The sequence below is a fragment of the Passer domesticus genome, chromosome Z (assembly GCF_036417665.1).
Source record: "Passer domesticus isolate bPasDom1 chromosome Z, bPasDom1.hap1, whole genome shotgun sequence".
In the NCBI taxonomy this organism is placed as follows: Eukaryota; Metazoa; Chordata; class Aves; order Passeriformes; family Passeridae; genus Passer; species Passer domesticus.
The window spans coordinates 14,605,380-14,613,882 of NC_087512.1; the positions used below are offsets into that span (position 1 = coordinate 14,605,380).

General features: G+C 55.4%; 1 long non-coding RNA gene across 1 annotated transcript; it reads left to right on the forward strand.

Annotated features, from left to right (window-relative positions):
* The first annotated feature begins 2,848 nt into the window (after positions 1-2,848).
* LOC135291176 (uncharacterized) lies at positions 2,849-4,031 on the forward strand. The gene is made up of 2 exons (XR_010354046.1): positions 2,849-2,996; positions 3,137-4,031. It is a non-coding gene; the product is annotated as an uncharacterized LOC135291176 (long non-coding RNA).
* The last annotated feature ends 4,472 nt before the right edge of the window (positions 4,032-8,503 follow it).

Below are 8,503 nucleotides of genomic sequence, written 5' to 3' on the forward strand. Positions count from 1 at the left end.
AAGCCAGAGGGAGCTGAGGGGCTCTGGATGACTTGGGCCGCATGTGGTATTTTCTTCCACCACGTGCAGTGAGCCAGACCCAGGGAGGCTCTAGAGGTGAATAGGCGGCAGCCTGGTGTTCCCAGCAGCAGTGTGGGAGTTTGAGCGTGGGTTAGTGTACAGGACAGCAGGCCTGATGGTGGCAGATGGGCTACATGTGCCTGAAAGGGAAAAAGGCTCTTGGCTCCAGAGTTAGCAGGGCTCCTTGAGAGAGCTTTAAGTAGCATTGGAAGTGGAAAAGGGAGTAAACCAGGCTGACGGGGGAGATGCGTGAGCACTGCACAGCCATGTTTGCGTGACAGTAGAGGATGGAAGCAGTGCTGCCATCAAAGGTCATGAAACTGTAGCAGAAGTCATGGGAAAAGCAGGGTTTTGCCACAATTCTTTCAGACAAAAATACTACCAAAGAAACACTCTTGACTTTGGGCTTTTTACAGCAGCCTTCATCCAGGTCTTCTTATAGGGAATTTCTGAGGAATAAGACATGAGTGCCTCTGCATTCCCATGCACAACGCTGCCTCCAAAATACTCCAGCCCTTCTCCATTTGGCTCCTTCCATTCCTGTGCAGAATAAGGAAATTCAGTAGAGGGGAGGTGCAGGAATTCACAGGCAACGTGGGCGTACGTTGGGGCCTTCACAGCCATCACTTTGGTATGAGGTCACAGAGCTCTGTTTGATGTCAGGTTCCAGAGCCCCACTGTGCTCTTCAGTGCTCACTCTGGGCAACACTGCAGCAGCAGCAGCAGCAGCAGCAGCAGCAGCAGAGTGTTGCTAGCAGGGGGGATGATGGTCCTGAGCCGCTACCTCCTGCTGCTCTTTCTCGTGGCCCTGCCAGCCCAGAATGCCCAGAGTGCTCCATCAGCTGGGCAGGGAGCAGGTAGGCAGGCAGGGGCCAGCACACCGCCCTGGCTGGCAGCAGCAGGGCCGGGAGCAGGGATGGCTGAGCCAGGAAGTCAGCACGGGGCAGGCAGAGGGGCAGAGGCTCCAGGGGAGGTGTGAGGGGCTGCAGCTGCTTTAGGCTGCAGCATGGAGAGAGCTTCCTAAGGAGCAAGGATGTGGGGAGGGTCGGGTCAGGCCCGGAAGCTCAGCAGCAGTTCTCCATCACTCAGCAGTGGCTGTCCGTCCCTCCGCTCTGGTTGTCCAGCCTTGTGGCCCGGCTCCAGGGCTGACCCGCACACAGATCATGTGGGCACGCCACGGCTTTTCCCTTCATGCAAGAGCTGCCAGCTCAGTGTCCCAAGGGCAGCCAGACCCCCCTGCAGCTGTGAGGATGCAGAGCTGCCTGAGCGTGCCCTATTCAGTGCCTTCCACATCCAGGCCTTGAGGTGTGCCCATCAGGGCAGTGCACGTGATGGTAACTTCTTGTGGGTGTTTGGTTGTAGTTGTGGAGACAGAGAGTGCTCTTTCAGGCCCTGAGCGAGGGGCAGATACCGTTCTGACTCCGAGCTGGTACCTCAAGCGTGAGTAGTCAGTTTGTCCTGCCTTCACAAAAAGGAGCGCCCCTTTTCCCTATTTTATTCACGAGAAAAATACCCTCATAGGTTAACGTGCTTTTGTAAATGTAACAATAGGGATGAACGATGACAAGGTTCCTGAAGAGTTCCCTGAAGGATTGCCGGATGTTCCAGAGGAGCTCCTGGCAGCCTTGGATAAAGCCCCATCTGGTTAGTATATCCCACTCTGTTAACCCTGGCAGCCGGCAAGCTGAGCTTTTGCTTCCTGTAGGCATGTGCTGTGTCCTGGACAGCCAGAAGCACTCAGTCAGAGTCTTGCTGCAGGCCCACTCCATTTCATAGCTCCTGCAGGGAGCCCTAGAGATGGTCCAGCACAGCCTCTGCTGGCAGCTGTGCTTCCAGATGATTGCCAGGGCCTTCTCCAGCTGCTGCTGCAGTTGTAGCATTCCTGGCCAGGGCTGCTCTGTGCAGACATTGGCATCCAGATGTTGGGCAAAGGCCAGTGCTGAATTTGGGTTCGGCACACGCTCAGCACAGCATGGAGGCAGCAACAACATCAGAGCAAGCCTTGGCTGCCCCTTGCAAAGCTCAGGCTCAGGAATGGGCTGAAGCTGGAGTCCAAGGGTGAGGGGGAACCTGAAGGTACTCCTTCTGTGGGTCATTTGGTTGATTAAGTCTTGGCTGGTTTGGGTCTGCACTTCTTGTTGCACTGCAGAAAATCCAGCTGTCCATTCCTCCTGTCGTGGGGGGGGACAGCGGCCTCGTCAGAGCCGCTTGCCGGAATGCCCAGGCCATGGTACCGTGCTTGTGCTGAGGGGCAGTGGCTTCTGGTTAATGTGTGCAATGTATGTTTTTTCTGAAGAGACAGATTCTGAGACTGGGCCGGAGACCTTAGCTGTGGAAGAAAGTGACAGTGTGCCAGGCTCACATGGAAAAAGAGAACCAATAGAGGACGCCAGCGCACTTGCTGAGCCTGAGCAATATTCAGGTGAGTGCTTGCTAGATGCTGTCTTGGGCAAAGAGCAGCATTTCTGCTGTATCCCTGCAGTGCTCTCCATGGGTGAATTGCAGGTGCCCAGCACGCAGCCCGGGCCTGCAGCCCGGAGGAGTAGATGGGGCAGTGCTGCTCCCTGGCACACACTGGGCTCTTGTGCATGAGAGCTTGATGGGATTCCTCTTGGTCCCTGATGCTAAGACACCAGAGGCAGAGGAACCCATCTCTGAAGACAACATCAGATGTCAGTTCTGATTCTCTAGCAGTGCCAGTCCTTGGGCATCTGAAGTACACTGTGGGGTTATGCCTAGTGCAGAGCACAAACGCTGACTCTTGCATTGTCTCTTCTCCTGCCAGGGTCATCCGGTGGGCAAAAAGCCCAGACTGCTGGACACTGTGACCCCAGCAAGTACTACATCCTAGTAGGGACAGTAGCAGCCTCAGCTTTGCTTCTGCTTGGGGCAGTGTCTGTGTATCTAGTCTTGCATCAGCTGCTGAAGAGAGAGAGGTGAGTTATTAATTGCTGCCATTGGCAAGGAAGTCTTTGCAGCATGCAGGAGCGCCCAGGCGGCTCCTCGCAGGGCTCTGAGGAACCTGTGCTCCAAATTCCTATCTGTGAGGAGTCTTCTTGGAAATGTGTTTCTACAGGAGGAGCCAGGAGGACAAAGAGGCAAGAGGACAGGACTGGGACTCTTCCTGGGAAAGCTGTGGTCAGCCTAGAGGTGAAGCAGAGTCAGGAGAAGGAGCGGCAAGCGGCGAGAGAGCCCAAGGCAAGGGCTTCAGGGACAGCTGCCGCCTGTTTCCTGAGCTCTTTGCAGCAGAGCTCGCCCAGCGCTACAAGAACATGGGCGCAGACCCGTCACCTCTGCCCACCTGCTCCTTCTGTGCTCTGGCTGACAACGCCTCTTCACGGGACCACTGGATTTCCCTGGAGTCACCTCAGCCCACAGCATCCTCTTGCCCCTCCTACCAATACCAGCAGGACTATTATCTGTTAGAGGAGGATGATTAGTGATAGTGAGAGATGATTAGTGATAGTGATAGTGATAGTGATAAATAGTGATAGTGCTAGTGATTCTTTTAGGGATAGTGGTAGGGATACCTGATATTAGAGGGTGGTGGTTGTTTTAATGATAGTGTTAGTTAATATTAGAGGATAGTGATTGTTTTAAGGATAGCGTTACTTGATATTAGAGGAGGGTAATTGTATTAGTGATAGTGATAGTGATACATAGTGATAGTGGTAGTGATAAATAGTGATAGTGGTAGTGATTCTTTTAGGGATAGTGGTAGGGATACTTGATATTAGAGGGTGGTGGTTGTTTTAATGATAGTGATAGTTAATAGTATAGTGATTGTTTTAATGATAGCGTTATTTGATATTGGAGGACAGCGATTGTATTAGCGATAGTGATAGTTAATATTAGAGGATGGTGATTGTTTTAGTGATAGTGGTACATATAGTGATCGTGATACTTGGTATTAGCAGATAATGATTGTTTTCTTGATATTGATAAATAAATATGTTTCCAAAAGCAGTAAATTCTTGCCTGGTGTGGCTGTTTCTGTTGGGGTAGAATGCACAGTGCTGGGAGCAGGGCTGGGGCTGTGACAGGAGCTCTGAGAAACTTGCACTGCAGTGCAGGAGCTGCTTGTGCCACCTCAGCCTGCTTTGCCAGCAGTGGCCGTTCACAAAGCTTTCCTGCACCAGCATGGGGACACGCTGGCTAGCAGTGACATGCAGAAACTTCTCTGGGAGCTCATTTGGGATGCTGCCCTGAATCAAGAAGGTCTGGGCAGAGTGGGAAAGATGTTCTGCGAGGGATGGCTGTCCAGTAGCGAGCACATCAAGGAGACGCGAGGTGGTGACTTAGGAGGTGGCAGTCCCTCCCTGAAGAGCTTCAATGTTGCCACACTTCAAGAGAGGAGCATCAAGGAGCAGAAAGCTGGAGCCGGGCTGTGTGAGAGGGGAAGGAATGTCCTATCAATCACAGGAGCCTTCTTAAAAATTAGATGGATAACAGCGACTATCATTATAATAAAAGTTACAGTCTTGTCGCAGGCAGTATGGGAAAAAAGCCCAGAGCTGGAATACAACAGAGAACTTTGATGTGATCTTTTGCTTGAGCGAGTGTGGCAGTTGCAGGCTCCTTTATTCCTGTTTTTGGACTTGACTTAACTTTTAGTTCAGGGAGATTAAGACTCAGGCAGTATAGACTGGGGTATTTCCTGCTCGATTTCTCAAGTGATGGAATGTAGGAAGGCCTTGCAGGTGGAAAGAAGTGACGGAGTGCCTGTCTCAGATGAAGCAAGCGAGGCACTGCAAGAAACCAGCATGCCAGGGAACTGCTGTCCTGGGCTCACGAGTCCGACTGACGGTGGCCCTGCAGGCCTTTGCCCATGCCTGCTCCAGCTGGGCCATCTGCAGCCAAAGCTGGAGGTGTGAGTGCAGCAAAGCTGCTGTCCAAGAAACGCAGCACAGCTGCTGTTGAGGCTAACTGTTGCCTGCAGTGTGCGGGGAGGATATTGCCGGCAGCAATTGCCAGAGAGATGCTTGAAGGCATCTCTGGACAAGGGGCTTCTGGGGGTGTCCTTCTACTTCTTGCTCGGGCGGTAAAGACTGTCCCAAGACAATGCTCTTCCCTTTGAAGTGATGAAGGGGATCCGCTGAGCTCCTCACCCTTGTTCCTCTCCTCTGCTCTCCACAGCAGCTCCAGCTGTGCCTCTGCGCCCGCTCTCATGGGCCTCTCTGAGATACCAGCAGCTCTGAGATAGCCACCTCCTGAGAGGGCAGCCCAAGGCTCTGTTCAGAAGAGAGCTGTGCCTCAACCCTTGAACCAAGCCTCACAAGCTCTTGTCATATAGACACCCACACCTGCAGCCTTCCAGATGCACAACTGAGAGCTGTGGCACATATGCATGGTCATGCTCTGCAGTGCACTTTCTGAAATGCCTCGGCTGCTTCTGAGGGATCTGACATGCCACTGCAGCAGGAAAACACCTCTGGATTCAATGGGGTCCGGCAAAAACCGTGCCTGGCATTTGCCTTGTGTGTTGCTCAGCCCAGTCGCCAGTGCCTTGGTTTGCCACCTCATCCCTGCTCTCTGCCCCTGGGGCCGGGAGAGGCGGGCCCGGGGCTGTGGGGCTGTGCGGGCCCCGCTTCCCGGGCCGCAGCTCCAGGTGCTGCTGCTGCTACGGAGCGGCCCCGCTCCGGCGCGAGGGCCGAGGCGCCGGTGCCGGGCCCGATTGGCCGCTGTCGTGGCGCTGCAGGAGAGCTCCCCGCCGTGTCCCGGCTGCAGAGAGCGGCTGTCGGGGCGCTTTGCCTGGGAGCCTGAAGCGAGCATGGCCCAGGGAGCGGAGCCGAGAAATAGAGACGGAAGAGACGGGGGAAGGAAGCAGAATGGAGAGACAACGGGAGCAAAAGAGGGCCAGGGAACGGGAGCGGAGCTGCGGGAAGGGGCAGCAGGGACAGAGGAAGAGACGCAGAATGAGCAGGAGGGAGCAGGAGAGAGCGCAGTCTGGGCTGGGGCAGGATGGAGATCTTTGAAGATGCTTTGGAGGGACAACAAAATAGAGAGTGAGTGGCAAAGGAACAGGGCTATAGCGGGCAAGCAAGGGACTGGCAAGTGGCTAGAGCAACACACAAGGAGAAGTGCCCAGGGGCAGTTTTTGTATGCACTCCAGTAAATCCAGAGGTGCTTTCCTGCTGCAGTGGTCGCTGCCAGCCAGCGGCAGCAGCTGGGGCTGAGGCCTGGCAAGCGGGGCCGGCACAGCCCCGCAGCCCCGTGCCCACCCCTCAGGGCCCCGTGCGCAATGGCGGCAGCAGGGGACGAGGAGGCCGCGGGCTGTGGGCGGCGCAGCCGCCCTGCCGGGCCACACGCCGCGGGCAGCTTCAGCAGCAGCACTGCAGGAGCTCTGGGGACACTGGTGCCACAGCTGGTGACGAGCCGCCGAGCAGCACAATGGCGCGGAGCGCGGTAAGGGAGAGCCTGCGCCTGCGGCCGCCTAAGGAACACAGGAGGGCCGTGTTCATCGGTGCCTCTCCTCGGGCAGGAATGGAGGGCCCGAGATGGCGCTCAGAGCCAAGGCCGAGGCAGCTGGGCAGCCTGCCTGGGTCCTACGTAGGAAGGAGATGTCACTAAGACACCATCCAGCCTGCTCTGGCCCTCTGCTCATTTTGTTCCGCGGCCTTGACGGTGGGCAGTGATGTGTGCTTGATTCCAGAGGATGCCATGGGCCGAGTTTCTGCAGCTTGTCAGCTGCATAGGACTCTTACGAGCCTTGGAGAGAGACCCGAGGGGTGGAAATCTGTCAGTGCCTCTTTGCTTGCAGCTGGAAACACCTGGGGGTTAAGTGGTGCTTCAGGGACAGCTGTACCAAAGGTGCTCTAGAAGGCTGTCCAAGAGCTTCTGAGCGTAGGTTGCCTGGCACACAGAAGTCATGCATATTTATTTGCCAGAAGAGCTGCTCGGCTAAAAGGCCAGCAGTGTTAACTGATATCTGCAGCAACCAAGACATTTGTGTGTGTCCCGTGGCAGTGCCTGATGGTGTCCGAGAACAAGCCAGAGGGAGCTGAGGGGCTCTGGATGACTTGGGCCGCATGTGGTATTTTCTTCCGCCACGTGCAGTGAGCCAGACCCAGGAAGGCTCTAGAGGTGAATAGGCGGCAGCCTGGTGTTCCCAGCAGCAGTGTGGGAGTTTGAGCGTGGGTTAGTGTACAGGACAGCAGGCCTGATGGTGGCACATGGGCTGCATGTGCCTGAAAGGGAAAAAGGCTCTTGGCTCCAGAGTTAGCAGGGCTCCTTGAGAGAGCTTTAAGTAGCATTGGAAGTGGAAAAGGGAGTAAACCAGGCTGACGGGGGAGATGCGTGAGCACTGCACAGCCATGTTTGCGTGACAGTGGAGGATAGAAGCAGTGCTGCCATCAAAGGTCATGAAACTGTAGCAGAAGTCATGGGAAAAGCAGGTTTTTGCCACAATTCTTTCAGACAAAAATACTACCAAAGAAACACTCTTGAATTTGGGCTTTTTACAGCAGACTTCATCCAGGTCTTCTTATAGGGAATTTCTGAGGAATAAGACGTGAGTGCCTCTGCATTCCCATGCACAACGCTGCCTCCAAAATACTCCAGCCCTTCTCCATTTGGCTCCTTCCATTCCTGTGCAGAATAAGGAAATTCAATAGAGGGGAGGTGCAGGAATTCACAGGCAACGTGGGCGTACATTGGGGCCTTCACAGCCATCATTTTTTTATGAGGTCACAGACCTCTGTTTGATGTCAGGTTCCAGAGCCCCACTGTGCTCTTCAGTGCTCACTCTGGGCAACACTGCAGCAGCAGCAGCAGCAGCAGCAGCAGCAGCAGCAGCAGCAGCAGCAGCAGAGTGTTGCTAGCAGGGGGGATGATGGTCCTGAGCCGCTACCTCCTGCTGCTCTTTCTCGTGGCCCTGCCAGCCCAGAATGCCCAGAGTGCTCCATCAGCTGGGCAGGGAGCAGGTAGGCAGGCAGGGGCCAGCACACAGCCCTGGCTGGCAGCAGCAGGGCCGGGAGCAGGGATGGCTGAGCCAGGAAGGCACCACAGGGCAGGCAGAGGGGCAGAGGCTCCAGGGGAGGTGTGAGGGGCTGCAGCTGCTTTAGGCTGCAGCATGGAGAGAGCTTCCTAAGGAGCAAGGATGTAGGGAGGGTCGGGTCAGGCCCGGAAGCTCAGCAGCAGTTCTCCATCACTCAGCAGTGGCTGTCCGTCCCTCCGCTCTGGTTGTCCAGCCTTGTGGCCCGGCTCCAGGGCTGACCCGCACACAGATCATGTGGGCACGCCACGGCTTTTCCCTTCATGCAAGAGCTGCCAGCTCAGTGTCCCAAGGGCAGCCAGACCCCCCTGCAGCTGTGAGGATGCAGAGCTGCCTGAGCGTGCCCTATTCAGTGCCTTCCACATCCAGGCCTTGAGGTGTGCCCATCAGGGCAGTGCATGTGATGGTAACTTCTTGTGGGTGTTTGGTTGTAGTTGTGGACACAGAGAG